Source organism: Ranitomeya variabilis, chromosome 2 (genome assembly GCF_051348905.1).
Source record: "Ranitomeya variabilis isolate aRanVar5 chromosome 2, aRanVar5.hap1, whole genome shotgun sequence".
In the NCBI taxonomy this organism is placed as follows: domain Eukaryota; kingdom Metazoa; phylum Chordata; class Amphibia; order Anura; family Dendrobatidae; genus Ranitomeya; species Ranitomeya variabilis.
The window spans coordinates 86,776,656-86,802,396 of record NC_135233.1 but is presented as its reverse complement, the minus strand read 5'-3'; the positions used below and the strand labels follow the sequence as shown (position 1 = coordinate 86,802,396).

General features: G+C 44.2%; 1 long non-coding RNA gene across 1 annotated transcript; it reads right to left on the bottom strand.

The window, feature by feature from the left end:
* Window positions 1-18,950: 18,950 nt before the first annotated feature.
* LOC143804493 (uncharacterized) lies at window positions 18,951-25,375 on the bottom strand. Its single transcript, XR_013221033.1, has 3 exons — window positions 25,334-25,375; window positions 23,052-23,180; window positions 18,951-19,135 (listed from the first exon to the last, which is right to left on the bottom strand). It is a non-coding gene; the product is annotated as an uncharacterized LOC143804493 (long non-coding RNA).
* Between the last annotated feature and the right edge of the window lie 366 nt (window positions 25,376-25,741).

The following is a 25,741-nucleotide window of genomic DNA, read 5'->3' as shown; positions in this document are numbered from 1 at the left end:
GCTCTAGGGGGCTGGTGTTCTCCCCCCGGACCGTTAGACGGTTCGGGGGTTCTTGAATTTCCAGTGTGGATTTTGATAGGGTTTTTGTTGACCATATAAGTTACCTTTCTTTATTCTGCTATCAGTAAGCGGGCCTCTCTGTGCTAAACCTGATTCATTTCTGTGTTTGTCATTTCCTCTTACCTCACCGTCATTATTTGTGGGGGGCTTCTATCCAGCTTTGGGGTCCCCTTCTCTGGAGGCAAGAAAGGTCTTTGTTTTCCTCTACTAGGGGTAGCTAGATTCTCCGGCTGGCGCGTGTCATCTAGAATCAACGTAGGAATGATCCCCGGCTACTTCTAGTGTTGGCGTTAGGAGTAGATATATGGTCAACCCAGTTACCACTGCCCTATGAGCTGGATTTTTGTATTCTGCAGACTTCCACGTTCCTCTGAGACCCTCGCCATTGGGGTCATAACAACTCAAGGCCCGCCAATGCCTTTTTTTGTGGTTGGGGGACTTTCAGATGTGTGGAAACCTCCTGAAACCATACTCCAGTCGGGACTTGACATACACAAAAAGGATTTTTAATTACAGACTGACCAGAGCATGAAGAACAGTTGAGTGTGCCTTTGGTGTCCTTGTCTCAAAATGGCGCATTTTAGGAACCGCCATTAATCTCAAAATTCAGACAGTCGATGAGGTTGTCAAGGCGTGTGTGGTTCTGCACAACTACATAATGGCTAAAGAACGACCCAACATTGAACTTGATGAACCGGTTTCTAACCCATTGCCAGATTACCATCATCACCCTCTTAGGACAACAGTTGAAGCTGCCCAAAGGAGGGATACATTTGCGTCCTACTTTGTTTCTGAGAGTGGACATCTGTCCTGGCTAGATGAAATGGTTTAGTGTTCTTGTAATGTTGTGTAGTGTTATGTACCTGTAATTATTAAAATGTACCTTTAATGTTTGCTGACCATAAAACACCTCTAGTTAGACACCTGTTCCAAGTGCCCTCTATATTAGAATATTTTTTTTTTAAAGTCTAATAAGGTGATCACCTGTTCACTAGTTTTTGTAAAATCCACTCTCTGTATTATGTAGATTGCATGAGACAGGGATTGGATTATAACCAAATTGGGTTATGTAACCCATGCTTTACATTACACCTCTTCGCTCTGAGGTCAGTGCTATGGTAGGTGATGTTGGATTAGCTCGATTTTCTCTTCAGTCTGCATTTCTATAGTTCTATATATTAATGCAGACTGAAGAGATGATGGAGCTAATCCACCTCATATCTTTACTCACCTGCCTGTGTGTCAGAAGTCTGCATCCTGAGTGCACTAGTGCTGACACCTTGGCGGTGAGCATTGTTGACCACTGACCTGTTTTTGCTGTATTTATATATTTTTGGAGGATTTTCAGTCCTCTTTGTGTTTTGCCACCTCGTAGCTCCATGGCAGACACAAGAAGCAAAGCTGCAGTGTAAAGCAAATAAAGAAGAGGGGCAGTAGATTGTGTGTCATGGAGCTATGAGGTGGCACAAAACAAACACAGTGTGTGTACACGGCGACAAGTGTGTTGACGGCGCACAGTGTGTGTTGCTGGCAATGAAAGAGACAAAGAACAAGCAGTGATTGGGGAAAAACAACACGAATTTATTAAAAAAAAAGTAACTTTTACGAACTAATGAGGGGAAAATGTGTTGTGAATTCTGCTTTTGGGCTCCCTCCGGTGGTTGTAGGTGGTAATGCAGTTGTCCCTGAGTTGCAGTCCTGGTCAGGTGTTTCTGCTAATTGCAGTTCTGACTGGGGTATTTAGGCTTGCAGGATTCATTGGTCCTTGCCAGTTGTCCATTGTTTTTGGAGGTTTTGTCCTTGCCTGGTTCTTTCCTGCCTTGCTGCCAAATCTGCAAAGATAAGTGTCTGGTTTTTGTGGCACACATGCTGTGTGCTTAACAATTTAGTGCTATTCAGTGTTTTTTTGTCCAGCTTAGATTGTATCAGTATTTTCTTAATCTTGCTGGATTCTCAGGAGTTGCAGATATACATTCCATGTCTTTAGTTAGATTGTGGAACTTTTTGTATTTTCTGCTGTGGATATTTTTAGAGTTTTATTACTGACCGCTTAGTATTCTGTCCTATCTTTCCCTGTTTAGCTAGTGGCCTCTTTTGCTGAAATCTGTTTTATGCCTGTGTGTGTCTTTCCTCTCCTATTCACAGTCAATATTTGTGGGGGGCTGCCTATTCTTTGGGGTTCTGCTCTGAGACAAGATAGTATTCCTATTTCTATCTATAGGGGTATTTAGTCCTCCGGCTGTGTCAAGGTGTCTAGGGTTTTGTTAGGCACACCCCACGGCTACTTCTAGTTGCGGCGTTAGTTCAGGGTCTGCGGTCAGTATAGATTCCACTTTTCCTGAGAAAGTCTCATGCGGCTCCAAAGCCACCGGATCATAACAAAAATGTTATGGATCTGGGGGGTGTGGAGCTAGGAGGATTGGCTACGGGTGGACGATGAAGGGGTTCCAGGGGAAGGACTAACTAAACTTCTGGGGTCTGGGAGGTCAAGAATGGAAGTAGACACATTAGGAGTGGAAGCATGGGACGGGAGAGACACATTGGAAGGGAGAGAAAAACTGGACAACACAGACACATTGGGAGGTGAGGGTGGAGGTAGTACGACACTTCTGATGGCACTAGTCTTTTGGGGTTCTGTCCTGTTTTATGCAGCAGCTTTCTTTTTTTGTGTCTGCTTGGGAGTGGTGGGGTCAGCAGGTCGTTCAGAATGTGGACCCGGCCTGGTGGTGGCAGTGGACTGCCATTCAGGATCTGGAGGCGGCCTAGTGGTGGTGGCAGTGGACAACCGTGCTGGATTTGGAGGTGGCCTAGTGGTGGTGGGCAGCCGTGCAAGATGTGGAGGTGGCCTAGTGCTGGTAGAGGTGGATAGCCGTGCAGAAGCAGGACTCGGCATGGTGGTGGAGTGGCTTTCAGCAGTACCCGGCATGGTGGTGGCGCTGTAGTGGTGTGCAGCAGGACTGGGCATAGTGGTGGCCGTACCGTGGTATGCAGCAGAACTCTGTATTAAGTGTGTAATTTGTGGCACAGGTGGAAATACCACCTGTGGCATCTGGAAGTACCGAGTCTGTTGCATAGCCTGAATGTAAGCATCATTGCATCACATTGAGCTGGAGTTCAGGCGTAAGGTGTTCCGACATGCCCTGCTTTATCTTATTTAAAAAAAATGGTGTGCTGGTCTCTGGAGGTCGGCTTCCAGACGGTTAAGGCGTTGGTTGACATCCTGGAAAAGTGTGTTAATTTGGGTCAGACCACTTTCCAGTCTGTCTCCCAGCGCCTTCAAGCCATTCTGGAAGACCTAGCTCAAGTGAATAAACTCGGGCATGAATGACCTGTCTGATGCCTTCTGCCGCTGGCGGGAGAGCCCAAAAATAAAAAAAAGAGTCAGAGGACTGGGACATGGGAACACCTGAAGGACCAGATGCCTGTTCTCCAGACTGTGACACTGGCCCACTTGCTGCTTTGCTGGTGGATAGCTGGGACTGGTCCATGGCTGTTAGATGAGGGACCGCTCCAGAGGACGATCCAGGTTCAAGGGTGCAGCTACAGGTTCTGTGAAAAGAAAAGTAAAACATTACTACCAAAAAATAACAATTGTAAAAGCGCCAACTCCTGTGGAATAGTAAAATTCAGATTAGGGAATACAACACAATAGAATGCAACACAAAAATACTTACGTTCTCTGAGCAAGGACAGGCCTCAGGAAAGAGAGCACCTGGTGGTATTTGTATTTTGTAAAAAGCAAAAAAAAAAAAACATTTGCCATCGCTGTGTGTGTAATTATCTAATAACATAAAATATGTATACACAGCATGCATTTTTACATAGTTACATTTGATACTGTGAGCACCAGAAAAGAAAAAAAATATTGTTTGAACATAGCCCAACTTTTGAGGCGCATCAATCTCCTCATAACTATATCAATTGTGATCACTCACTGAATCCTAAAATCAATTTAGACCTTCGAATGAAACAAAATAGAAATGCGTTTGAGAATAATACCCGTCACTATGATGAGAGAAGTAGGGAAATAATCAGGAGGTTCTAGTACTGAGCTCAGGTCTTGTGGTAATTGTCTGTTTCTGCTGTGGACAAGATTTCACATCTTCGCTGTCTCAGTCAGAACCAACAAAAGACACAACGGGAAAACCTAGCGTGAAGAATATCAGCGTGCGCTCAAGAAACTGTGTGAAAAGACAATTTTAAAAACATTGAGGAAAGCCGAGCGATTTTCAAGCTCTCCGGTGGCGGTATCGTTGTATAGTACAGAGGATTGCAATGTCTAGGAAGGTCACTCTCGCTCAGATAAACTATTGATTCTTCGGATACCCTGAGGACAAGAGGTTGTGATGGCAATTTTATTTCTTTTTTGTTTTGTCATCTTTTTCTTGGTTTGTGACATCGATACGACCGGGGGAAGAAAACGGCACAGCTCCTGGGCCCAGCTCATACAATTAGGAAATCAATATTTCTGCCTTCAGAAATCTGGTGGCTCCTGACCGATGTGACAACGTACACCGCCCTTCTGCTATTCTACCTGCGGACTCTCTCTAATGTTTTATTGTCATTTTCTGCAGATTATTTTACTTTCTTGCTCACGCTGACATACTCGGCCTTTTCACTGCACCACAAATTGCAGCATTTCTCAACAATGGTTTTCTTTAATATTCTTTAACATTTTTTGTTCTTTTGCAGAACTATTTCAACATGTCGCCCAGCACGGATCATGCTGATGTTCTTGGTTCACAAGGGGCAGAGAGCAGTAGAAGAGACGTGGGGAAGTGGAAAGACGAAAAGTTATCAACTGTGCGACAATGAATAGGGGATGAACACGTGGTTGCATGCCACATTTAGACCGGATGACGATATTCTACAAGCGCCAAACGATCGTTAACGTTATATTCTATGACCACAGAACAATCGTATTAAGGCCAGCACAGCACCTGTTTACACAGAACAACGTGGTGCCCACGATGAGCTTTTGGTGAGTTTTATGGCAGCTATGGAGGAAGGAGTCAGAAAACACAGAGCATGGCAGCTATGGTAGAAAAACGTCAGAACACACAGAGCATGGCCCTTGTTGTAGAAAGGAGTTACAGCACACAGAGCATGACAGCTATGTAGGAAAGAGTCAGAACACACAGAGCTTGTTGTAGAAAGGAGTTAGAGCACACAGAGCATGGCAGCTATGGTAGGAAGTAATCAGAATATACAGGGCATGGCAACTATGGTAGAAAGGGGTCAGAGCACACAGAGAATGGAAGCTTCCTTCCTATCAAAACGCTGATTCTTACAGTTGCAGCAGGGTGGAACAGCTCACTTAAAACACAGGTTACACTGAGTCTTGCCTCACAAAACTATGTAGCAATCTGCTCAGCTCCCCCTGCCTTATAACATGCAACTGTCCTCTTTTTTGGAATAGCATGTGTGCACCATATCTGTAGATACCTGGCGAATGACCTAAGGCAGCCCCGTCTGTAGCCTCTTGTACCATCCGATGTGTAAGGCGCTGGAAAACCTCTTTATTACTATATTCAGATTGTCTGCATGGTTTTCACCAGAAAAATCAAAATACAAATAGATGTCACACTTGAAAACCAGGCGCTTTATTTCTGGGGGATATTCTAGAGTGGAGGGCGCTGATGTCCACGATTCCTGCTCGCTAGTCTGCGCCTATCTCCAGCCTGATGTAGACGAGGGTAGATAATCACTCATTCGGTTTTCCCTCCGGGTTACCACGTGTTGGAGGAAAGTGATAAACAGCTCAATAATACTGGAACCACATTACGGCGTGACATGGCAAATCATGCTGTCAACCCAAAGCGAAAGAGCCGCTTTATTATAGTGTGGAGCTCTGCACTGGGAGCGCTTTACGGAACGTTCATAGAAGATTGATATTTTTGCCATCTAATATAAGGAAGGTATCAGTAAAGAAACTGCAGTAGACCTGGCCCGATAACGTACATGATACCGGCTGCCAGATACAGAGCTGGCATTATGTAGAGCGCGGGGGATTCCCGGCAGAATTCAGAGTGCAGTTAATTATTCATATCAGGTAATCCTGTTTAAGGTGAACTCCCCTATAAATACATCCTGTTCTGGAGGGAAAGGGTCAGAAAGATCAGGGAGTTCAGAGAGTGCAGTTCCAGTGGGAGAGGGAAAGGAAGCAAAGGAGCCGTGTAGCCTGAAGTGCTACAGCTCCTGGATAGAGATCAGACAGAAAGCAGAACATCGTTTAGCGAGCGTGAAGGAGAGCAAAGCAACGGAGAGTGAAATCAGTGGAGATCAGCTACGAGCAAGCTGCCTCCCACTGAGGCGCAGTTAACAGGTAGCCGGACTACCGAGGCTGTAAGGGCCTCTATGACTTACAGCAGAGACCAGCAGGACAGCTGAACTGCAAGTTACCTGTTCGCCTTAATACCCAGGAGGCACGGTGACACCTATAGAGCCTGGGGCATGATAGAGTCCCTGTAAAAAGACTCAAGTCACCAGTCATACGGGTTATGTCCTATCCTATACGGGGGACAGAGAGAGAACATCTGTGAGGACCTTATCTGAAGCCATAGGCAGTAAGGAACCACCATATCACCGCGCTTTGAGGAAGGCTTTTAACTCCACTTGGTAAAGGGGACTCTGAATTCTCTTCCAAGCCGGCCTGACCCTGCCTGCCCTGTGATCTGGTATTCTGGACTGTGGCTGCTGAAGTCTTCAGTAAACAAGGTAAAGAGACTGCAAACCTGTGTCCTCATTCTTCACTGCCCTTCTCACCATCTTCCTTCTATACACTGGGAGCCCTGGGGATATACTTCACCTGTGGGAAGTTATACCATCTAGCTGCCATAACATAACCCCAGAGGACCCCTTAAAGCAGCGTCAGTCCCCACTGACCGAATACCACAGGTGGCATCACGAACAAAAACTTTATTTACAAAATCCCTTTAAAGACATTTCCCCCTTTTACATGGGCGCCCAGGGCCACAGACTGGGTCACCACCGTGACATCCCCCTGTGAGTACTGGACCCGGTACCGAGTACCCCACGGCCCTGGCGGGCGACTCCTTGCCATTGTGGGAGTGGTCAACGTAATCAGTACATTTTGGGGTCGCAACTGGTGAAAAGTTTAACATGACTCTTTCAGGACATTGTATACTACTAATCCAGTAACAATCCTGGATAAGTCACATCCAACAAGTCTGAATATACCCAATGTAATATTCATATTAACCCCTTAGTGACCGAGCCAATTTTTACAATTCTGACCACTGTCACTTTATGAGGTTATAACTCTGGAACGCTTTAACAGATCCTGCTGATTCAGAGACTCTTTTTTCATGGCATATTGTACTTCATGTTAGTGGTAACATTTCTTCGATATTACTTGCTATTATTTATGAAAAAAACGGAAATATGGCAAAAATCTTTAAAATTTTGCAATTTTCAAACTTTGTATTTTTTTGCCCTTAAATCAGAGAGATATGTCACAAAAAATAGTTAATAAATAACATTTTCCACATGTCTACTTTACATCAGCACAGTTTTGGAAACAAATTTTTTTTTGTTAGGGTGTTATAAGGGTTAAAATTTGACCAGCAATTTCTCATTTTTACAACACCATTTTTTTTTTAGGGACCACATCACATTTGAAGTCATTTTGAGGGGTCTATATGATAGAAAATAACGAAGTGTGATGCCATTCTAAAAACTGCGCCCCTCAAGGTGCTCAAAACAACATTCAAGAAGTTTATTAACCCTTTACGTGCTTCACAGGAACTGAAACAATGTGGAAGGAAAAAAATGAACATTTAACTTTTATTTGCAAACATTTTACTTCAGAACCATTTTTTTTATTTTCACAAGTGTAAAAACAGAAATTTAACCATAAATTTTGTTGTGCAATTTCTCCTGAATATGCCGATAACCCATATGTGGGGGTAAACCACTGTTTGGGCACACCGCAGAGCTTGGAAGAGAAGGAGCGCCGTTTGACTTTTTCAATGCAGAATTGGCTGCAATTGAGGTCGGATGCCATGTCACGTTTAGAGAGCCCCTGATGTGCCTAAACAGTAGAAACCCCACACAAGTGACCCCATTTTGGAAACTAGACCCCTTAAGGAACTTATCTAGATGTGTGGTGAGCACTTTAAACCCCCAAGTGCTTCAGTGAAATTTATAACGTAGAGCCATGAATATACAAAATCCTTTTTTTTTTGCCTCAAAAATGATTTTTTAGCCTGCAATTTTTAATTTTCTCAAGAGTAACAGGAGACAGTGGACCCCAAAATCTGTTGACAAGTTTGTCCTGAGTACACTGATACCCCATATGTGGGGGGGGCACTGTTTGGGCACCCATCGAGGCTCGGAAGGGAAGGAGCACCGCTTGGAATGCAGACTTTGATGGGATAGTCTGCGGGCGTCATGTTGCATTTGCAGAGCTCCTGATGTACCTAAACAGTAGAAACCCCCCACAATTGACTCCATTTTGGAAACTAGACCCCCCAAAGAGCTTATCTAGATGTGTGGTGAGCACTATGAATCCCCAACTGCTTCACAGAAGTTTATAATGTAGAGCCATGAAAATTAAAAAAATCATATTTTTTCCACAAAAATTATCTTTTCACCCCCAAATTTTTACTTTCACAAGGGTAAAAGGAGAAACTGGACCAAAAAATTTATTAAGCAACTTATGCTGAGGAGGCTGAAACCCCATATGTGGGGGTAAACCACTGTTTGGGTGCATGGCAGAGCTCAGAAGGGAAGGAGCGCCGTTTTGGAAAGCAGACTTTGATAGAATGGTCTGCGGACGTTATGTTGCGTTTGCAGAGCCCCTGATGTACCTAAACAGTAGAAACCCCCCACAAGTGACCCCATTTTGGAAACTAGACCCCCCAAGGGACTTATCTAGATGTGTGGTGAGAACTTTGAATCCCCAAGTGCTTCACAGAAGTTTATAATGCAGAGTCGTGAAAATAAAAATAAAAAATTTCCACAAAAAATATTCTTTAGCCCCCAAATTTTTATTTTTACAAGGGTAACAAGAGAAATTGGACCCCAAAAGTTGTTGTCCAATTTATCCCGAGTACGCTGATACCTCATATGTGGGAGTAAACCATTGGGCGCACGGCAGAGCTCAGAAGGGAGGGAGCACCATTTGACTTTTTGAGCGCAAAATTGGCTGTGGCGTTTAGAGACCCCCTGATGTACCTAAACAGTGGAAACTCCCCAATTCTAACTCCAACCCTAACCCCAACACACCCCTAACCCTAATCCCAATCCGATCCATAATCCTTATCACAACCCCAACGATAATCACAACTCTAACCCCAAAACAACCATAACCCTAATCAGAACCCTAAATCCAACACACCCCTAATCCTAATCTCAACCCTAACCTCAAACCTAACCCTAATCCCAATACACCCCTAACCCTAATCCCAACCTTAACCCTAATCTCAAACCTAACCCTAATCCCAAACATAACCCTAATGCCAACCCTAATCCACACCTTAATCCCAACTCTAACCCTAACTTTAGCCGCAACCCTAGTCCTAACTTTAGCCCCAACCCTAACTTTAGCCCTAACCCTAACTTTAGCCCCAACCCTTACCCTAGCCCTAACTTTAGCCCCAACCCTAACCCTAGCCCTAACTTTAGCCCCAACCCTAACCCTAAATTTATCCCCAACCCTAACCCTAACCTTAAATTTAGCCCTAACCATAAATTTAGCCCCAACCCTAACCCTAACACTAAATTTAGGACCAACCCTAATCCTAACCCTAAATTTAGGACCAACCCTAATCCTAACCCTAAATTTAGGACCAACCCTAATCCTAACCCTAAATTTAGCCCCAACCCTAACTTTAGCCCCAACCCTAACCCTAAATTTATCCCTAACCCTAACCTTAAATTTAGCCCTAACCCTAAATTTAGCCCCAACCCTAACCCTAACACTAAATTTAGGACCAACCCTAATCCTAACCCTAAATTTAGGACCAACCCTAATCCTAACCCTAAATTTAGGACCAACCCTAATCCTAACCCTAAATTTAGCCCCAACCCTAACTTTAGCCCCAACCCTAACCCTAAATTTATCCCCAACCCTAACCCTAACCTTAAATTTAGCCCTAACCCTAACCCTAAATTTAGCCCCAACCCTAACCCTAAATTTAGGACCAACCCTAATCCTAACCCTAAATTTAGCCCCAACCCTAACTTTAGCCCCAACCCTAACCCTAAATTTAGCCCCAACCCTAACCCTAAATTTAGCCCCAACTCCTCTAGCTGCCGGCCGTCAGATCATGGTGGGCGCACTGCGCATGCGCCCACCATTTTCTGACCAGAGGAAGAAGCCGGCGGCCAGGAGGGGACACAGGAGGACCCAGGGACACCGGTAAGTATAACAGGGTCCCCGAATCCCCCTATTTCTCTGTCGTCTGATGTGCGATCACATCAGAGGACAGAGAATTACACTTTTTTTTTTTTTTTTGCGGTCACCAGTAAAAAGTTAATTACCGGCAATCGCAAAGCAGCCCCCGGCAGCCGAGACCCCAAAGATCTTCCGGGTGCTGGCCGGCGGGCGCACTGCGCATGCCCACCATTTTTTGGCTGGAACAAGATGGCGGCACCCATTGGGAGCCACGAGGAGCACCGGGGGAGACAGGTGAGTATCGGGGGGCAATTGGGGACCCCATTTCTCTGTCCTCTGATGTGCGATCACATCAGAGGACAGAGAAATTAAATGGGAAATCGCGTTTTGGTTTTTTTTTGCGACCGCCGGTAAACTGTTAATTACCGGCGATCGCAACCCAGGGGTCGGTAAAAAAATCCCGACTCATGTTCTCTGGGGTCTCGGCTACCAAAATTTTAGAAATTGTGCCCTAAGCTTGTAGGTTATGTATATTAATATAAAACTAAAAAAAGCATTTCATATTCCTCAAATCCACGTAACTCCCAGGACGGTTGCTCCCAGCTATACCGGTAGTTATAACATCCCATTCATCAAGCTTCTTACTCCTGCAGCCAATCACTGGCCTCCGTCATTACATACCAAACTATAATCAAATGATCGTTGGGGTCAGTGATGGGCTGCAGCTGCCAAGTGACTGATGATGGGACATACCACTTCCTGTAGGAGAGGGGGACCACTAGAGTGAGAAAAGATTCACAGGGTAAGTAATGCGTATTTCTTTATTTTGCAGATGTAAAAAAAACAACAAACATCTTGACAGTCATGGCGTGCTGCTCCATGATGACACAAGGCCTATTGCACCAACCCCACTTAACTCTAACACGAAATAAGACACGGGACAACAGCTGTGGTGTCAAAAATTGGCCGAGGTGCCTTTATTAAGTGATTACCTGAAAATATTAGTATGAGTTTAATTTTATAAATGGGATAAATAATCATTAATTAAATATCAATTAAAATACCAGAACCAATCTTCCCAGATTACTGGGTGATTTTACCTGTAACCAATAACAAACCAGAAACTCGTCCATCTTAGATAGGCGACTTATTCTCATTAATAAAGAACCTCGACAGTATAAAATAATAAAATCCATAAAAATCAGGGAGGGCGGCCGGGAACTTAAAGAATTCTTCAGTTGGTCTGCAGTCCTGACAGGAATGTCGGTCTATTTATAGCTTACATTTTGGCGCCCTTTCTCTTGCCCAATCATAACAGACCTGAGGAGAGAAAAGAACCAAACAACACAAACTCATTTAAGCTGTTGCTGAGCCCCCGCTTAACCCCTTTCTGACATATCACATACTATCCCGTTGAGGTGGTATGGGCCCGTATGACCACTGACGGGATAGTACGTACTCACCGATCAGCCACACTCATGACTATCGCAGCTGACATCCGGCACTATGTACCAGGAGCAGTCATGGACCACTTCTGGCACATTAACCTCTGGAACACTGCGATCAAACATGATCGCAGCGTTCTGGCGGCATAGGGAAGCATCGCACAGGGAGTGGGCTCCATGCGTGCTTCCCTGAGATCCTCGGTACAACGCGAGTCCCGGATTCAAAATGGCCGTGGGGTCCTGCAGGGAGGTGGCTTGCAAGTGCCTAATCTGACACAGTGCATTGCAAAGTGTCAGATCAGAGATCTGACCCTATACTGTGATGTCCCCCCCCCCCCCCCCTCGGGGCAATGTTATAAAGTAAAAAAAAAAAAATTACACATGTAAAAATAATAAAAAGCAAACAATACACAGAGCAAATAGCTATTCTGTATTTAGTGGGAAAATGGCCTTGAAGTCATAACATTATATGAACCCCCTCTGCTCGCAGTCATTAGTCTGTTTTTTATATTAAAATACTAGGTCTCCCTTTTTCCTATAGTTTGTAAGCTTGCGAGCAGCAGGGCCCTCATTCCTCCTGGTATCTATTTTGAACTGTGATTTCTGTTATGCTGTAATGTCTATTGTCTGTACATATCCCCTCTATAAGTTGTAAAGCGCTGCGGAATATGTTGGCGCTATATAAATAAAAATTATTATTATTATTATGAAAAATTATGAGCTTTAAAGGGAATCAGTGACCCCTTTTGTTTGATAGGAGGTAAACATATCGTTCAATTTAGCACTGCATTATAGCAGTACCTTTCATACCCCCTGATTCCCCACCTTTGTAATCTCTCTGCCGTTGTATGTAAATTACCGCGGTCTGGTCCGATGGGAGGGCTTATTCGCCTTCTCTCCCCACCTCCTGCCTTGCGCTACGCATTTATTTTTCTTCTGTCCTGCGTTCATGTACATTTCCCGCTCATGCGCATTGAAATTGCCTCTCGCGTCTGCGCAGTATGTTTTGCCCAACTGTGGTCAAAGCATAAATTCTCTATTGCACATGTGCCGGCATTCTTGATTACGTTCTATGCCCCCTCGCATTTGAAGACTTCCGGGGCACAGAAAGTAATGAAAAATGCCGGCTGCTGAGCAATAATGATTTTTCTTCCCTTTAAAAGAACAGCACCTATTATTTGCAATGTCTTTACGTATAGAGAGCTGACATCTGCTATTTGTAAAGAAGTCGTTATAACCTTACACAGAAAGGCCCTGGGGCTGTATCTCAGTATTGTCAATGTTGTCAGGTACCGTATGTTACAACAACTGCCTGCGGCCAAAGGACATTCACAGGGAATTACGACATAACATCTAGGTCCTCCTGTAGATGTTGCCAAGGTCAATAAATGGCTAAGGGACATTTAACCCCCCCCCAAAAAAAAAAATAAAAATCTTATTTCTTTTCTACAGCCGCGTCATTTTCAGATACGAACAGTAGATGGCGCCAGTCAGCAGAGCAGGTTAGATTTATGTGTGGGAGCAGTGGACAGTGGGGGGGCTGGGGACACTGCAGCCTGAGTGATAAGAGGGGCCGTAGCCAGGAGAGGAGTGAAGGGGCAGCACTCCACAATAATTAGTTCATTCACCCATCTGTGTCTCATACGTGTTCCCTCCGTAGTTGTCACAGACAGTACACGTACCATAATCTATGGGGCTGTTCACATGTCTATGTATTTCTGCAGACTGTGCACAAGAATCCTGGAGATATGTCCATTTTTATCGATGTCATGGATGAAAATCACTAATACAAGTCTATGGGTTGGTGAAAATCCCAGAGCTCGGATGCCATCAGTGTACGATCCGTGTGCGGTCCATGATTAACACTGTAATGTACAGGAGAAGCTATGTACTGATGGGAAAAACTGGCCAAAACACTGATGAAGCTCAGATCCAAAGCACTAATAACACTCGGACTGTTTCTTTTGTGTACGTGAAAAATCACGTCCGTCTGAATGAGGTCTAAGGCCACGTTCAGTATTTGGTGAGGGTTTTTTTACCTCAGAATACGCAAGGGAAAACCAGGAGTGGGTGAAAAATACAGAAGTGCTGACATATCTCGGGTATGTGCACACGTTGCAGATTTGCCTCTGGAATTTTCTGTGCGGATTCTGCATCTCTTGGCAGAAAACGCAGGTGCAGATTTAATGCGTTTGTCTTGCGGATTTACTGCGGATTCTGTGCGGCTTTCATGCGTTTTTACCCCTAAGGATTTCTATAATGGAATGGGTGCAGAAACGCTGCAGATCCGCACAAAAGAAGTGACATGGTCGTTTTTTGAATCTGCTGCGTTTTCTGTGCAGATATTTTCCACACCATTAGCACAGCATTTTTTTTTATGCCATTGATTTATATTGTACTGTAAATCACTTGCAGATCTGCAGTGTTTCTGCGTGGAAAAAAAGCTGCAGTTCTGCAGGAAATCTGCAACGTCTGCACATACCCTTAGGCCGGCGTCACACTAGGCGTATGAAAATACGGTCCGTTTTTTACTGCCGTAATACGCAGTAATTGTCCCAAAACACTGTTCCGTATTCAATGCTAGGATGCGATTTTTACACACAAATTTATCCGTGGCATCCGTATGGCTTCCACACGGCGATTTTTTACTCACAGGCTTGCAAAATGGACATATCATGGATCCATCGGCTCAAATATTCTTAAGAACATATATACAGTACAGTACAATATATATATATATATATATATATATATGTCAGTGAGACACATATATATTATATATATATATATATATATATATATATATATATATATATATATATACTGTATATATAATATTTAATTCAGCGCTAGAAACCAGAAAAGCTGGTAATTCAATTGCCGGCTTTTGCTTTCTCCTTCACAAACCCGACAGTATATGGGACATGGTATACATACAGTAAACCATCTTATATCCCTTCTTTTATTAAATATTCCTCTATACTAATGTAACAAGTGTCTGTGTGTAAAATTTGGGGGCTCTAGATATTAAATTAAAGGGTTAAATCCAGGAAAAAATTGACGTGGGCTCCCGCGCAAATTTCTCCACCAGAGTGGGAAAGCCAGTGACTGAGGGCAGATATTAATAGCCTAGAGAGGGACCATGGTTATAGGACCCCCCTGGCTAAAAACAACTGCCCCCAGCCACCCCAGAAAAGGCTCATCTGTAAGATGTGCCTATTCTGGCACTTAGCCTCTCTCTTCCCACTCCCGTGTAGCGGTGGGATATGGGGTAATGAAGGGTTAATGTCACCTTGCTATTGTAAGGTGACATTAAAGCAGGTTAATAATGAAGAGGCGTCAATTATGACACCTATCCATTATTATTCCAATAGTATGAAATGGTTAATAAAACACACACACATTATTAAAAAGTATTTTAGTGAAATAAAGACACATGGTGTTGTAATATTTTATTATACTCTTAATCCACCTGAAGACCCTTGTCACTTGAAATAAAAGTTAAATATTCCATACCTTCCGTCGTTCAGTCTTGTCCCACGCTGTAAATCCATCTGAAGGGGTTAAATCATTTTACACCCAGGAGCTCTGCTAATGCAGCTGAGCTCCTGACTGTAAAGCTTGGTGAATGAAAGGAATGCAGGGGAATGTACTGTAGTTACCTCGAGTCGCGGTGATGCGCCCTCTTCTGGATGAACTCATATGAACTCGAGCTTGAAAAAATATTCTGAAAAGTTCCCACGCTCGAGTTCATGAGTTCATCCAGCAGAGGGCGCATCACCGCGACTCGAGGTAACTACAGTATAATATTAAAACACCATATGTCTTTATTTCATTAAAGGGCCACTGTCACCCCCTCCAGCTCTTATAAACTAAAAGAGCCACCTTGTGCAGCAGTAATGCTGCAGTCTAACAAGGTGGCTCTTTTAGTTTTTGATTCATTTATTACCTCAATAAAGCGTTTTAAAAATTGGCCACACATACCAGATATTGTACCTGGAGGCGGTCCGAAGCATCCTGTATGAATCCCCCAACTGCCGTCACTCTTCTCTTCAGGGCCGATGGTCGCCGCCCCCTGAGCGCTGTTGCTTCTTAAATCTGGCGCCTGCGCTGTGCGTGCCTGCCTGGGGCCTGCGCAGTGTTCTTTGTCAGTCACATCTCAGATGCCGGGTGCCTGACTGCGCCCTGTTACTGAATCCCCGCCCCGCACTTTGTTATTCATTATGCACAGTGCGGGGCTGGGGTTCCTGGGAAGGCGGGGGAGCGTCAGATGGGAGAGCGTCCGAGATGGGGGAGCGCCTGAACAGCGCAGTGCGCATGCCCAGGAATGCCAGCCCCGCACTGTGCATAATGAATAACACAGTGCGGGGCGGGGATTCAGTAACAGGGCGGCCGCACTGCCCGCACAGGCGCAGTCAGGCACCCGGCATCTGAGATGTGACTGACAAAGAACACTGCGCAGGCCCCAGGCAGGCACGCACAGCGCAGGCGCCGGATTTAAGAAGCAACAACGCGAAGGGGGCGGGTACCATCGGCCCTGAAGAGAAGAGTGACGGCAGTTGGGGGATTCATACAGGACGCTTCGGACCGCCTCCTGGTACAATATCTGGTATGTGTGGCCAATTTTTAAAACGCTTTATTGAGGTAATAAATGAATCAAAAACTAAAAGAGCCACCTTGTTAGGCTACGTTCACATTTGCGGTCTGCGCCGCAGCGTCGGGCGCCGCAGCGTCGCCGCATGCGTCATGCGCCCCTATATTTAACATGGGGGCGCATGGACATGCGTCGCACTTGCGTTTTGCGCCGCATGCATCACTGTGGCGCCCGCGTCCGGGCGCAGAGGACGCAGCAAGTTGCATTTTTGCTGCGTCCAAAATCAATGAAAAAAAGGACGCATGCGGCGCAAAACGCAGCGTTGTGCATGCGTTTTGCTGCATTTTTGTTTGCGTTGTGCGTTGCGGCGCCGACGCTGCGGCGCACAACGCAAATGTGAACGTAGCCTTAGACTGCAGCATTACTGATGCACAAGGTGGCTCTTTTAGTTTATAACGGCTGGAGGGGGTGACAGTGGCCCTTTAAAATACTTTTTAATAATGTACTGTATGTGTGTTTTCTTAACCATTTCGTACTATTGTATTAATAATGGATAGGTGTCATAATTGACGCCTCTCCATTATTAACCTGGCTTAATGTCACCTTACAATAGCAAGGTGACATTAACCCTTCATTACCCCATATCGCACTGCTACACGGGAGTGGGAAGAGAGAGGCTAAGTGCCAGAATAGGCGCATCTTCCAGATGTGCCTTTTCTGGGGTGGCTGGGGGCAGATGTTTTTAGCCGGGGGGGGGGGGGGCAATAATCATGGTCCCTCTCTAGGCTATTAATATCTGCCCTCAGTCACTGGCTTTCCCACTCTGGCGGAGAAAATTGTGCGGGAGGCCGCGCCAATTTTTTCCGCCATTTAATCCTTTATTTTAGCAGCTACAGCGCCCAAATTTTGCACATACACACTGCTAACATTAGTAGTGTGGAATATGCAAAAAAAAAAGGATATGAGATGGTTTACTGCATGTAAACCATGTCTCATATCCTGTCGGGTTTGTGAAGGAGAAATGAAAAGCCGGCAATTGAATTACCGGCTTTTCTATAGAACACTGCTGCGTATTTCTCGCAAGTCACACTGCTGGTCCGTGTGTAATCTGTATTTTTCTCGCCCCCATAGACTTTCATTGGCGGTTTTTGTTGTGCATTACGGTGACAAACGCAGCATGCTGCGATTTTGTACGGCCGTAGAGGACCGTATAATACGGATCAGTAAAATACGGCTGATAGGAGCTGGGCCATAGAGAATCATTGGGCCGTGTGTTATGCATATTTTACAGGTGTATTTTCTACGCTCATACGTCCGTAAAACTCGCCAGTGTGACGCCGGCCTTATTCTGTGGATAATAAACTTTAATGGACTTGTTCAAGAAATGAATTAACAGTAAGTGACAAAGTAACATATCAACTATTACTTGCTTCTCAAATCTAGCATCGACGCTCAGTGATTCTCACCGGTATTCTTACTTTCTGCAGCAGAGACGTGCCACGCATCCACGTTACTTCTGCAAAAACCAAGAACACCCAGAAAAAAACAACCAGAAGTCCACACAAATACGTGGTAAATAAATACACAATTTTATTAGTAGATCAGGTAAATTATAACAGAATCAAAAGACAATGCAACATAAAATTAAAAATATCCATGAAAAAAAAGGGGGCACTCAGTCCAGAAGTATTATTATATCAAGTGATTGTAATCGCCATGTGCACAAACTGTGTTTTATAAAAGTGCTTAGTGGTTGGAACACCACATGGTGTCAGTATGAGCATAAATAGTATCAAACAATTGTAATCACGTTTGTGCACAAAGTGTATGTACAAAACTAAAGTGCTAAGTGCTTAAGACACCACAAGGTGTCAGTGTAAACATACATGAATAGTAAACCGAGAGGAAATTAAACAAAAGTGCAAATATAAGGCCACAATGAAATAATACTTACAAAGATTACTGCACACTCGATTTCCTGGACGGCGCCATCCCCAACGCGTGTTTCGGCACGCTGCCTTCGTCAGGTGCCCTTTAGCAAAATTTACCTTTTATTACATGTGATTTTTTTTTTTTTTATTATATGTGATCTGCTACCATTAGTAATCCTTGGTGTGGTTTTTATCCACGTGACTTCTGCAGACAAAATCTGGTCTCAGCGGTGGTGCTTGCATAGACAGATTGAGGCACTGGGACCAGTGATCGGCTGTGACGTCACGTGGAAGCATCAGACATCATTTCTGTAGGAAAAATATAGAGAATGAGAACCACCAGTACCTCAGCGCTGGATCTTGGGAAGTGAACAGATTACGGTAGTTAAGGTTCATGTACTTTATTATCATTTTTCCTACTCTCAGACAGCCCCATTAATGGTTTGGGCCACAACTCTATTTCTACTGAAGGAACCTAGTGCTCCGATGCAGATGATGACGTTTAGAGAGAATTGAGGCATCCATTCAGCAATGATCCTCAGAGAACGGAGGTGACAACATCCTTCTCAGGACTCCATAATAAAGACCATGGGTGGTCAGGAGAGACACACAGATGTAATGGGCAAGACGAGAGATGGTAGAATCCTGGATGTCACTCATTATTGTAAAGTATATCCAACTTTGTAACAGAAATCTTACCCGGATCCATCCTGATAAGTGAAACAGGCCGGCCATCCCAGACATCCTGCAAAGGACAGAGTCCACATTACAGATGTGACACACAATCAATAGCCACAATTTACAGCTAGTCTGGATGTGGCCAGAGACAGGGGCTAATGTGCCGTCCTGGGCTCGGCAGACATGGATTACAACAATTCCCACAGCTGCCGTCTGACTTGGAAACAAACAGTACGGGCATCTTTGTTATTTCACAGGAATGGACATAAAGGGAAGTTCTATCAGGAAATAACCTAATGTTTAAGAGCATTTATGTTACAAGGATTTTCTAGAACATTTTATCTAAAGCTTGCTTGGCCCAAAAGGGCGTTTTCAAAGAATAAGGCCTGCACTCACCTCCCTGAGGATCACCGCTCCTCCGCTCTTACAGGTTAAATTCAACACAAAACTCACAAAAATTATCATAAACTTGTGGCCAAGAGAAAGGAATTGTAAAATTTCTCCCAAATTTTGTGTCCACACCTCTGGGACACTCTAGGGTAACTCCCCAATATACATACAACCAGAGAACGGAGTACATAAATCCCATAACACATTTTTTCTTTAAAAATGTATATAATTTTTATTAATCCAATATTATATCTCAAAATAAGTAAACAACAGTAATATAGTACAGTACATGTAACACAGGATAAGTGGAGGAGGAAACAAATAATGGTGGCAGAGCGGGCAGAGAACTTATCACATCACAAAGGCTGCCACTATACGGTCCATAATATAAAGCTCATAAAATCATGGCACCTATGGTAGTGACTCAGATCCGCATGGCAAGATCAGCTATTAAGGTGCAATAGTGCAAACTGGATCAGCGGATAAAGTGCCATAGTGACCACGCTATTTAGCTATTACCATCTATAGAGGCTTACCCATCTTAGTCTAGATGTCCCTCCTCGCTCCACACGCCACCCCCTGACGCACGTTTCGCGGTCTGCTTCTTCAAAAAGGGGTTTGCTTACTGCTCACTCTCTCATCGGTTAAAATAAGACACATACCGGAAATGTAATCAGGCACATCGGCGCGCACACACCCCCTAGATCCAGCTTCATTATACCCGGCGGCCGTCAGAGTTGCACACGCATGGGGCGGAAATCCGCTCAGTGACGTCATACTATGTGAGTGCAGCATCTACTGATAGCCATCCAGGAAGTCAGGAGCACAGGATCGAGGGTGCGCGCGCGCACAGCCCGAACCCTCCCACCGGAGACCATGGGGGCCGCCATTTTGTAAGTGATATCATAAAGAATATACCTATTCTATCAATAAGAACAACCCCCCGGCCTTAAATCATTAAAGAAACCGCCGTTTCTCGCTTAATGTTCTATGACAAAAAATGCTATGCATTATAATAAGTGCCCCATTGGGATCCCTCAAACCCATACACCAGGGACCACCTACGATCTCCATACAGTGTGCTACTAACTATAAAAAAGGGGAATACCCACATATAAAATAAGGTCCTCCCATAGACAACCATGGGAGACGCTATACTCTAATGGTACTAGTTCCGGTGAAGCACCACTATACCCAAGACAAAAGTGTGTGTAAGTATATGTGCCATGCACCCACCAAAAAATGGTAAGGGTTTTTAAACAATGAAGGCTCTTACAGGTTAGGCCAGTCTCACACGTCCAGATAATTCCAGTACCGGAAAAATCGGTACCGGAGTTATCCGTGTCCGTGTGCTCAAGTGGCACATCAGTGTGGCACACGTACGGCAGCCGTGTGCCGCCCGTGTGCCGACTGAGGACCACATGGACCGTACAGGAGACAGCGCTACAGTAAGCGCTGTCCCCCCTGCGTGTGGTGCTGAAGTCGGTATTCATTCCTTCCCCCCCAGCAGCGTTCGCTGGAGAGAAGGAATGAAAAATCAATGTTTTTTTATTTTTTTGTGTGGTTAAAATAAAGTTCCTGGTTACATCCCGCCTCCCACCCCCTGTGCGCCCGCCCGCTGGCATGAAAATACTCACCCAGCTCCCACGATGCTTCCTCTCAGCACCGCAGCTTGTCCTGTATGAGCGGTCACGTGGTGCCGCTCATTACAGGCATGAATATGCGGCTCCACCTCCCATAGGACCATGTTTCATTGAATACTATATAATCAAACTATATAGGTTTAGATCCCTCGTAAACTGCTTGCTGCATGCGACTGACAAAATGAGCGCCAGGAGGGTCATCAAGTGCCAGAATGACTTCAGCCGGTGACTCTGAGCTGTGTGATGTTCACCATCAGCCCCACCGCTGCATCACACATGGAGTTCTTTCTTACTTCTTTATGATATGAATCCATACACACTGCTGAAGTTTGATTTGTTTTCTTACTTTTAGGGCTTGCTCACACTAGTGTATGTTTTCTCACGTGAGAGGATCGGGATGATTTTGCTGCCAGAGTTTGATCTGAGTGTCACCTTGTCACACTTGAGGGAATATCCATGTGGACCTGCTAGATGGAACAGCTTTAGTGCAAATGACCCACAAAGGAGTGGTGGACTCCCCAGTCTTGTAGAAACAAGAGAACAATTATAGAACCAGAAACACATGGTCCACATGGATATTCCCTCTCTGAACCCTGCTTATACAGGTACTATACAGATGATCAGGTTTTTAAATACATCAGATAGGGATTATATACATTAGTTAGGACTGCTCTATTATGGGTATACCTTGACGATTGGTGGAGCAGCTTAGTATACATTTTTTTGCAAAAAAAACGTATCAACTAAATACCCTGTTTTTTTCCATCTTTTGACTAGCACTTGCTTATTACTGTGATTTTTTTTTTACAACAGAGTATTTTTGACCTCACTGTGCTCTGTTGTGTCTTCAAGTTTCTTGGTGGTGTGAACATGTTCCTACAGACTTGTTCAATGTGCAAGTAGCCCATGTGTTTCTGGTTCCAATTTAACATTGATGACCCAAGACCCGGACAAGCCGTTTACATTCCCCAGCAGTGGATGTTTGAGCATTTTTCCTTCTTGGTTAGATTAGATTAGTAGAGGATTATTGGAGGCGCGGTTCACTTACATCACAAAAATCTTGTATTCATCCCAACTTTCTGTCTGCTTCCTAAATATAACAAATAGATCAATGGCTGCACTCAATTTTACTGTACTAAAGCAAGGAAATGTGCGATACATGAAATGTGACTATTTTGGTTATGCACCAGATCAGACTAGATTGCTGTTCAGTCAGTTTTCCTATATTTACTATGTACTGTTTTTTCTGACTTGAATGCCCTGCCCTTCACCATGCTGTGATTTTAATTACATCCAAACACAGTTGGTTCTGACCTTCCTATAAATGCAGGCTTTACCATGTTATTAGCCATAGGTAAGTGTTCACACTAGGCAGTCAGGTCAGGTACCCATCCGATTTGAGATTACCTTGATGTTTGGTGGATGGGCTCACAATTTTTGGCCATATCTTGTGCTAAGCATCTCGTGTTTTTTCATAGATTTCACAAGCCATTATGCTATTCACATTTCATGTATCGCACATTTCCTTGCTTTAGTACAGTAAAATTGAGTGCAGCCATTGATCTATTTGCTATGTAAGACTTTTTTGGTTATGCACCAGTTCAGACTAGATTGCTGTTCAGTCAGTTTTCCTATATTTACTATATATTGTTTTTTTCTGACATGAACGCCCCGCCCTTCACCATGCTGTGATTTTAATTACGTCCAAACACAGTTGGTTCTGACCTTCCTATAAATGCAGGCTTTACCATGTTATTAGCCATAGGTAAGTGTTCACACTAGGCAGTCAGGTCATCTATGAGCTCGGTCATCTTACTTATGCATTGAATCTGGAGGTCTGTATGAGAAAAGGTAAAACAAGAAATCAGAGCAAAATTTTGGACCTACAAAGATATGGTGTTAATGTAGACTGTTACTTTATGGGAGGCTTTTAATTTATTTTTGTCTTACAAGACAGATGAAGGCGATTGCCATCCTGCCACCGGCTCTATCATTTTCCATTTCTGCTCTGCAATGAATGTGTGAAGGTCTTCGGCCACCCTTGAGCCATGATAACGTCGGAACGCTCCATCCATCACACTAGGAGGCAAAGGTTACATACAAGCCACAGCTGCAGAATGCTTACAGATCAAGTTCATCTCCATCTTTATATTTTAGATTTATTCCATTGTATAAAACAATTTCTGAACATTGAACTGAAAAATAACAACACATCTTATGTTATCATCTTTAAGGACATGTTCACACAGAGGTCTGAAATATCCACTATGTGCAGTGAAATCTGAAGCAGAAATATGAGGCTGAGCCTCTGATTTCTGCTACGGATGTGCACTTCTCACAGATGGTCCTCACGAGAATTAGTGTCAGGACTCTGAACATTTTTTACCTTTTGTGCATTACTGCTCTTTTCCAAGATGGCGTCTTTGGTCTCATGTGCATTGTGTCTTCCTGCTATAAAACTCCACCCCAGCCTTCAGTCTGTGCTAGAGTATTCTGCCTTGCATCCAGCTCCTGACCTCTGATTACTCCCTGGCTATATACCTGCTCCTGTGAACCTGTGTGGTGATCCTGCTACTCTGCTCTGAGTTCCTGCTGCATACACCAGTTCCAGTAATCCTCCTTCATCTGCTGCTTGTGTTTATGTCCATCTGCATTTGCTGGACATGTAAGCTGTTGCTGCTCTGCAAAACCTGAGACTATTAACCAGGCCTCCCTGGTTGAGCTAAGATATGATTTGAACTGCCTTATAAGCATATCTATCTGTGTTTGAACTAAGACAAGGATTTATTCGTGTCAAGTTTCCTCAATAATAACTGTGCTTCATAGACTTTCTGCTTGATTGCATTTTCCTCTGAAGTTTCCTATAGACTGCTAAGCTGCGTTTAATATTTGCACCAAGTGTTGTGGACTTGAGTTTCTCTCTGCACCTGTTTGAATCACTGTTTGATAATATAGACTTTACCACTTATAAAACTGTGTCCTGTAGTTGTCTTGTTCCACGCAAAGAGTCTCCTGAGTTATCCCCTATAATTATTACAATTAGCCAGAAAAAATGTGTGCCAAATAGGTCGGTCCAGTACAGTAACATTACAGAGATCATCATGGCATAGAACCAAGTATAGGTAATCAATATCAGATCTCTGGCTGTCTGGTACCCACACCAATCAGCTGTTATCAGCTCTGGAGCAGCCGGGTATAAACAGTGAATGGAGCGGCACTGCGTTGTTCTTTACAACGTGTAGAGGCCGCTGATGTTGACTGCAGATCAGCTCCTATCCTCTTTTATAGCAACTGATCTGCAGTACTCTGCAATGGTCACTACACATTACACCATCTGCTACTGCTGGAGCTAGTAACAGCTGATCTGTAGGGGTGCGGATGGAGGTCAGATTCCCACTGATCTGATATCGATGACGCATCCTGTTATGATCTGGTGACCCCTGAGCCGCATGAGACGATCTCTGGAGTAGGTGGTACCTGTACTGACCGCAATCCTAATACTGACACCGCAACTAGAAGTAGCCGTGGGATGTTCCTAACATGGCCTAGACACCTCGACACAGCTGGAGGACTAAATACCCCTGAAGATGGAAATGGGAAATACTATCTTGCCTCAGAGCAGATCCCCAAAGGATAGGCAGCCCCCCACAAATATTGACTGTGAGTTTAAGAGGAAATACGTACACAGGCAGAAAAGACAGAATTTAGCAAAAGAGGCACTTCTAGCTAAATAGAAAAGGATAGGACAGAGTTCTAAGCGGTCAGTATTAAACTCTAGAAAAATCCACAGCAGAATATACTATATTCTACATCTAATTAAAGACATAGAATGTATATCTGCATCTCCAGAGAATCCAGCATGACAGAAAAAGCCAAACAAAGTCTAAGCTGGACAAAAACACAATAGATTGCACTGCACATAAAAGCACACTGCATGCGTGCTACAGAGAACAAAAACCAGACACTTATCTTAGCTGAAATGACAGCAGGGCAAGAGGAGCCAGACAGAGATGCAATCCCTCCAAGATACAATGGACAACTGGCAGGGATTGATGGATCCTACACAACTAAATACCTAATAGAGCTGCAGTAAGCAGAAACACCTGCCCTGGCTTACAATCCAGAGACCACTGCACTACCACTAACAACCACCGGAGGGAGCCCAAGAGCAGAATTCACAACAGCCTGAAGTCATCAATATGCTCGGGAATTTCCTTAAGCCAGTAATATACCTGGGAACTTTCTTAAATCTTTGGATCCTGTTGCTGCCGCTGTAAAAGTTAAAGAACACAGGACGTTAATATTACGGCTGCCATTTTATGTGGTAGAGGATGCCCAGTGTGCCTTGAGTTTAGGAAGAATCATTATGAAATGTATACGTTTAGTACAAGTATATTTGTAGAGATATACGGCACCCCCCCCCCGATTAGGAGATGAGGTGCTCAAGTAAGGTTCCAACTCGTTAGCAAGCGAGTACTAATGGATGCCCTTTTTCTGGGCGACTGTGTGCTGCTATTTTTACGCTGGGGGGGGCGGGGGGTTATATTCATGGCCCCTTACCAGCCTGAGAATACCAGCCCAAAAGCGGTCTGCTTTAGCTTGGCTGGTTGTCAAAATGAAAGGGAACCCAACGCCGTTTT